We start from the raw sequence: 8,899 nt of genomic DNA on the forward strand, positions 1-8,899 counted from the left end.
CTCACAGCTTTCCTAACACGGGAGTTTTAAACTCCACTGCAGCCTCGCCATTTTAGAAAACTACGCAGTAGTGAGAGCAGCAACTCTGCAACAGAGTAGGATCTAACCAGTTGAATACACATCAAAAACAGCTCCTTCTTCATGAGCGTTGATGGTTCAGATTTTTGCTCCAAAAAAGCTTTCTCCCTCAATGTTTGCAGATGCTCGGTAGAATCTTTCTACAAAGCTATACCAAGCAGCCAGCTTCTATCTAGGGCCTCTGGCTCTTTTGTCTCAAGTCCATACCTCACCAAGTAGTCTCTCAACTTTTGAGCACTCAGTACAGATTCCTGAACCACTATTTCATCATCAGTACAATTATCTGTCTCATGATGAACATGTTTGTCTAATGACAGAAACTTCTTTTAAGAACTGGGGTCATGATTCTTGGTGCACAGGACCAAAAAAGGTAAGTTGAGTTTAAACATAGTTCACGTCATTGTACGATTGTATGATTCAGCCAATTTAAGATTGGCCCATAGGCCTGGTTGAAGGTGCTGGCTAAAAAACCAGCATCTATCCATAGCAAAGCAAGTATTTTAGAAAAAACACATTATCGTAAGAAGCTAAGATCTTGAGACAAATGCTCAAACTCAAAGGTATTTGATAGGAAATCTAAGCTTGAATAAGCTATATCATTCACTTGGTAAAATTGTGTGTAGACAACATTTTGTATGTACCAAGTACATATATGTACAATTATTCATATTTCGTCAAAGTAAGAGATACATAAGTTAAACTTACCGCTTGATTCGATGTTTCATTCTCTACGCATTCTGCCACCATCGTAACTATTTTTAGCCAATCGACTTTTTGGCGTCCCGCCAGCTCAGTTATATTGTTCTACAAATCATATTGCAACACCTTTTGAAATAATTGTGACAAAAATTTATTACTGCTATTGCCCTGTTGGTGCATATATGATATCATTTATAGATATGATTTTTTATTGATTTAATGGTCCAACTTGCCATTGAATGTATCAGCTTTAACTTTTGTAAAAATAAACTTTAAAGCAGTATTTAAAATGTTGTGATAAATGGAATCTTTTAAATCTTGTATTGATATTTAACAAATAACAAAAATGGAAGACCACCTAAACAATTAGTCACTGTCTTGGCACTAAAATGATTGTAGCAAGAAACTAGTTAAACAATATATTCAAATTAACAAGTAAATACTATACCGTCATTTTGTAGTAAAGTAGAAAAAGTTTAAGTTGCTATATACAATTGAAGAGACTAATTTATTAAATATGATTTAACAAAGCTACATTAGTAATTATATATTATATATATTTATATTACTTACAAATTAATCAAAGTTATGTTATCCGATTGTTCATAATCTTAATAAGGACAGTTTCAATTAATGAATACATTATATTCAAAATTCTTGTACAGCAAAGTTAATTACATGTATATTAATTTGGAAGCATGTGAAATTGTAAGATTAGTTTGCGTTGTACTCAGCTCTATTCGTAACAAATAAATCTAGTCACAACATTGAAACAAAACATGGAAACATTTTTACCTTCAAATTTAATTTCAACTGCTAAAATAATGTCAATGATCGAGTTATGTCATTGAGTTTATGTCTTACCCATCCACCAGTTGCAGCGATGTTTTCATTTATAGTAAATTCATTGACTGAAATTTTCTCAAAATAATCAGTGAGAATGCGGGCAAGTTTTATATGCTTTGGTTGATGCATTATGATAACTGAAAGCAGCTCCATGCTCTGAAACAAAACATTTAATATATCTTCAATTAAATTGTTCAAATAGTAGCTGAAAACAAAATATCAGGTTGGTCCCAAACTTGCATAAAATACAACATGAATAGCCTTATTTATTAATGGAAAATCTTACGTATGAAACTATCCCCACTGTGACAATCCATAATTTACATGAACTTAAAACATACTTTGTTTTATGTGATACAATACATAATATAACATTACCGTATAACATAAAATACAGAATATATGTGTAATATGTGTACATTACAATAATTACAACAAAATAGAAGCTTCAAATTTTAATGCAAAGCCTAATGGAAATAGCATATTAGTGTTTGTGTTGATGCATAATAAATATTATGTTGCGGATATATATATGTATATATATATGTATATATATATATATGTATATATATAAATATAGATATATATATATGTATATATATATATATATATATATATATATATATATATATATATGTATATATATATATATATATACATACAGTATATATATTGGGAACTGTATATATATATACAGTTCCCAATAGCGCACTTTTTCCGCAACTCATCTGAGTTGATTGTTATTGCCCAAATACCAACAACAATCAACTCAGGTGAGTTGCAGAAAAGTGCGCTATTGGGAACAGCTAAGATCTTGAGGCGAGTGCCCAAACTCCCAGATCTCGGGTAGGAGACCCGAGTTAAAGCAGAATTTACCACCCATATGGAGTAGCCGGGGTGAGGAAACAATTTTTACATATATATATATATATATATATATATATATATATATATATATTTATAAATATATATGCATATATATACATATACATACATATATACATATATATACATTTATATCTACACATATATAGGATTTGTATGTACACATATATATACACATATATATACACATATATGTATTTATATATATAGTACTTATAAATATATACTATAGTTAAATTATTAATCATTATAAGTTAACTATAACATATAAGATGATACCTTAATATATAATTAGGTTATAAACTTAATAATTATAAGGTTATAACTTACAAAGTATATATATATATATATAAATTGTTTTCTCACCGCGGATACCCCGTATGGGTGGTAAATTCTGGTCCAACTCGAGTCTCCTACCAGAGACCTGGGAGTTTGAGCACTCGCCTCAAGATCTTAGCTGTTCCCAAAAGCGCACTTTTCTGCAACTCACCTGAGTTGATTGTTATTGGTATTTGGGCAAGCCACATTTTATGCGCCGGTGTTATTGCGCCCGGTGCCCCAATGACTACTGGGATTATAGTTGTTCTTACATTCCAGCATTTTTCAATTTCTTCTCCATAAGAGAAATATTTCTCTACATTTTCTTTTTCTTTGCTGGCTATATTGTAGTCATTGGGTACTGCTATATCTATTATCGTAGCCCTCTTGTTCTACTTGTCTACCACCACTATATCTGGTTGGTTTGCTAGGAAATGCTTGTCAGCTCGGATGTAGGAGTCCCAGAGGATCTTAGCGCGGTCATTTTCATTGACCTTACCAGGAGCTTCCCACCAGTGATGTGGTTTATTAAGGCCATACTCATCACATAGACTTCTATACACAACACCTGCGACATGCTTATGCCGCTCAGTGTATGCGTTTCCTGTTAGCTGCTTGCATCCACTGATGATGTGTTGGATGGTCTCAGGTGCATCTTTGCACAGTCTGCATCTAGGATCGTCTCTAGTGTGATAGATTTTCGATAGGAGTTGCCTTGTTGGGAGCACTTGCTCCTGGGCTGCCATGATTAGTGACTCTGTATTGGCTGTTAGGTTCCCGTTGTTCAGCCACATATATGTCTGGTGAAGATCGCCAACCTTAGATATTTGTTGGTGGTAAGCACCATGAAGAGGTTTCGTGTGCCAGTCAATTTCCTCATCATCAGGGCGTAGGTCCATTGTAAGAGCAGTTGATTGAAATTCAGCTAGCAACTTATTGAAATGGCCATGGGGACTACATATGCTTTGATGCTTTGCTCCTTTTCTTTCACTGTCTGCTGTACACTTTTTGAGTCCCCTACCGCCATCTTTCCTATCAAGATACAATCTAGTAGTATCAGATTTTGGGTGGGGTGCTCCAGGCATGGTCAGCAGTTTACGAGTTGCTATATCTGTTTCTTTGATGGCTTCCTCAGTCCACTTTATTATGCCTGCTGGATATCTTATTACTGGCAGTACGTAGGTATTTATTGCCATGACTTGGTTCTTGGCATTGAGCTGGCTCCGTAAGACCGGCCGAAGGCGTTTCATGTATTCGGTAATGGCTTTGTGACATACTTCGGCTTCGTGGTTGATGTTGCTTTGCATAATCCCCAAGTACTTGTACCTTTCTTCTATATCTTTGATGGTACCATTTGGCATTCTTAGGCCATCTGTGAGCATAGAACGACCTTTCTTAAGAATTAGCCTTCCACATTTCTCTATACCGAAGGTCATTTCGATGTCCTTGCTGTATACCTAAGTGAGGTGTATTAGCGAATCAATGCCCCTTTTTTTGTTAGCGTACAGCTTGATGTCATCCATGTAAAAGAGGTGGTTTATCTTGGTGCCACTTTTAAACTGGTACCCATATTGAGTCTCCTCCAGCATATTGCTTAGAGGGTTTAGGCATATGCAGAAGAGCAGCGGTGATAAGGAGTCACCTTGATAGATGCCTCGCTTAATTTTGACACTCGCCACCTTTTTGCCATTAGCCTCCAGTTCCGCCTTCCATTTGGTCATTGACATATTGATGAATGCCACAAGAGCAGGGTGAACATTGTACATACTGAGGCACTCAAGTATCCAACTATGGGAAATTGAGTCATAGGCCTTTTTGTAGTCAATCCAAGCCATGGCAAGATTGGCTTGCCTTTTCCTGCTGTCTTGACAGACCGTCCGATCCACCAGTAAATGATGTTTGGCTCTCTGGGTGTAGCCCCCAATTCCTTTCTGAGCACGGGTCATATAGTGACGCATGTGCTCTGCCAGTTTGCCTGCAACTATTTCTGAGAGCAGTTTCCAAGTGGTGGGCAAGCACGTTATTGGTCGATAGTTTTTGGGAATCGGCCCCTGCTTTGGATCTTTTATCAGAAGTACAGTTCGTCCTTTGGTCAGCCATTCTGGATGGTCACCTTGATCTATTAGGCATTCCATCTGCTTAGCCATTCTAGTGTGAAGTGATGTCAATTTCTTCAACCAGAAGGCTTGAATCATTTCATGGCCGGGTGCTGCCCAGTTCTTCATACGCTGCACTCTGCCCTTGATGTCCTCTTTGCTGATGGTGAGTCCTTGCTGAGCCACAGTGTGTTGATGGCTTTTTTTAAGCCTCTTCAGCCAATTTATATATATATATATATATATATATATATATTATATATATATATATATAGTTTTATATATGTTTTATATCTATATCTAAAAGTCTCAAAGTTTTTGCGTTTTGGGTCGAGCGACACACATAAAGGTGTATACTAGGCTATTGCAATTACAATCTAGCAATAAAAAATCTGTATCACACTTGATCGGAACTCAAAAATATTAACTTGTAAGTCTAGCAACTAGATTGTTTAACGTTGAGGCTAAACTACCAGTATAACCTTTGTTATCTATTATCGTAATGGCGACAACATATTACTGGCTAAATACGCAGTTTGTTATTATTATCGTAAAAAAGCCATGTATATTGTATCATGTAAAAAAGCCTATCATGTATATTACTAGTTAGTTAATTGGTAATTTAAAAATTTTCCTTCACCTTAAAATTTTCTGTTACTGGCTAAATACGCAGTTTGTTATTATTGAAAGTAATCTTTTGTGCTGGTTCTTCTTTTATAAAGTTTTAAAAGCTATCATGTATATTGTATATTGTATCATGTATATTACTAGTTAGTTAATTGGTAACTTAATAGTTTTTTCCTTCAACTTAAAATTTTCTGTTACACATTTCAATTTTTGGTTCTTTTTGGTTCTCAAAACTTTTTGATTGGATAAATTTAGGCAGTGTCATAGTGACTATAAATTAATTTGGCCCTATCTTTTTATTTAGTCAGACAAAGCACCATTTTGCAACTTACCGCACTACATTTGTACCAGTATTAAGAGGTACCAGCATCGCTGTATTCAAATTGTTGATAGATGGCATCTTCTGAATCCGTACTTTAAAAAACTTCTGTGTGCTTCTTTTTATTGGTACTTTAAATTATTCATAATTTTTACCTTGTTTTAACATTTTGGATTTGCATCGAACTATTCCTTGTAATTAATGTAGCAGAACACATCTAGCTGCAATTGCTAACTATTTGATGCGTAAATGCATTTACAGTTGTTTTATATTTTTTATAATTTGTATTAAATGCACAAAGCAATTTTCCATTATATAAATTTTAAAAGTTACAATGTCAATTGTTTTATCTGTTGAATAAATAATATATTGTCTGTTTAGTTTTTTTCATTACTCAAACAAAGCTGCACATTAACATAGTATTTACATTTATATATTAAATATTTGTTATATAAAAAAGTATTGCTTGAGCAGTGTCTGACATCTTTCAATATTCATACCATCACTATTCTTTCCCAGTAAACATTTCCATCTGAAAACAGTTCATCAATTGCTTCTTTAAAGCATGCCATTGCTTCTTCGTAGGTGAACGTTTTACATAGTTCCCCAACTGAACTCGTCAACTCTTTATCATTGTATGTTTGATTATCTGAAACTAAACCCAAAATTGTGATAACCCCAAATCCATTGTGCTGTTTATTAAGAAGTTTTAAAAGCTTATTAGCACATTGCTACCCCACTGAATGCTCTCTATATTAGCTTGTATGTTCCTATCAACTCATATTTTAATTAAAAAAAACTAAAGTGATGTTACAATAAAGAACATAGCAGAACCGCTGATTAGTATGTTCGTCAATCTACTGTTTCCTGAGATGTTATCAAGAGTATGAAAAAGATTTCTAGATTTATTAAAGCTTGCGATACTTTTCACTTTATTTGTTCACCTTTATCACAATTTACTCAAACTTTCAGAGCCAGGAAATCAAGGTAATTACTCTGCCCTGAACAAGCAAGATTCCTTATCCGACAATTGTTTCAAAATTCACTTTCTTTTGTTTATAAGTAAGTTAGGTGGAGATCTAACATGTCCTAAAATTCCATAATTTTGAGACCACCAGAAATAGCACTTTTCACTATCCACGCCTACTCCTTATCCACATTTACCACACTTAAAGTGGCAATCAAAATGCCCTATCTGCAGATAGGGCACTTTTATTGGCCTCATCATACACAAAGTTGGTCATCAAGAGCAGCATTATGTAACCCCATAGTATATAAACAATGGGAAGCAAAAATGCAGCAGATATATTTTGTGGTTTTAAGGCAGCTTTCGCACACTAGTTCATTTTTAAGTCCTCAATCATATCGCTATATTTTTATCATAATACACTTATTATGACCAGATGATCTCTAAGTGACATACAATGTAAGGCTACATCCAACTGTAGCTGATTTGATAGATATTAATGGTACACACAAATTCCCACTCTGAGATTTGATGATAAGTTCTTTTTAGCTACATGTACATGGAAAATTTTAGCTTTTTTTAAATACTGAAATTATTGCAGTGTATTGTATTAATGTGTTTTCAATGAAAGTATATGGCCATATTAAAACCATTATTTTATTATAATTTTAATACTATTTTTTGTATAGCACAGAACAAAATAAATACAGAAAAACTTATTAAATTACTGAATAAACATTATTTATACCATAATAATTTTACTTGAATGCTTTGGCACTCTACTTTTTAGTGCCTTCCTTAGAGTGGCACTTTATTAAGGGTGACATTCAAATAAAGAGAAAGATCGTGTTGCATTTTTCAACCACTTTGTCAGAATGCTGAGAAAATAAAATTAACTAATTTACTAGTGAACCGGATGTTGCCTATACTCTTTACTCTCCTCTAAGCAACGCAACATTAACCCTTTAGGATGCAAAAAAATGCTTGCTTACCTCTAGCCTGCCATGGACCTTTAAATAAATATACATGAGCAGGACGATTCATGTGCCCTACAAGTTGATATACACATACATTGCATATAGCGTGTAATTAACTTTCAGATGAGCTTTTGGGCTTTTATGGTTTTTTGTTTCATTTTAAACTCCAGAGCCTATTTTCATATCGTAATTAAATTTAACAGTGTTGCATACAAGGTCATTGCACTAAACAATATGTTTGCAACAATTTGTTGCCAAAACTGTTTTTTATGTGAAATAAAACAGGTGTTACAAGCGTTGGTTTAGAATAAGCTGAATTCAGGTTACCGCAATCATGCTATCAAATAATATGCTATAAATCTGCAAATTTTATTGGTTTTCAAGAAATGATAGTTTCAGTTATTAATTTAATAATTTCATTCAAATAATGCAGTTCAAGTGAATGTGCATCTGTCTTCTACAGCACTACAACTGATGGAGTTTTTTCAGGGTAATGATAGCAACTCATTTCCTGACGCAGCTGCTGCATTCTTTAGAACTGATGCTACTCTAGGAGAGCCAACTGACTGACTTCATTGACTAGGAAAACGGGAGTTTGTTTTGTGGGGACTTTTTCCAGAGCCCAAGTTTTTGTTTCGGTCTGACCTTTGAGCTTGACTTGAAGGAATTTGATCCTGTCTCAAAGGGATGCTGTCATAACGGCTGTCGGCATAGCCAGGGTGTATTGCTGTAGACCAGTGCGATTTATTGGGCTGTGCAACAGCTCTAGAAACATGTCTGTCATATAAGGTGCCAGCAAGTTTCTATACATCATACGGAGTGAGACCTTTACTTGACAGGCATGCGCTTGTAGAGTGATAGCTGCAATTTGCCTAAAAGTGTTCAGTTTACCCCTAGCCTGCTTAGGAGAAAGGCTGAATTGGGCTCAAGTCATGTCAAAGACACTTTGTAGACAGTTGAGTTGTTCATTAATAGCTTTCCACTCCCTCCCTACTTTCTGAGGTGTAACAGGCCGGACCATTATCCTAATTGTCAGCTTCCGCTACCTTCTGAAAACAACTAATGCAATGATCCAATCCGTACACCT

Source organism: Watersipora subatra, chromosome 9 (assembly GCF_963576615.1).
Source record: "Watersipora subatra chromosome 9, tzWatSuba1.1, whole genome shotgun sequence".
In the NCBI taxonomy this organism is placed as follows: domain Eukaryota; kingdom Metazoa; phylum Bryozoa; class Gymnolaemata; order Cheilostomatida; family Watersiporidae; genus Watersipora; species Watersipora subatra.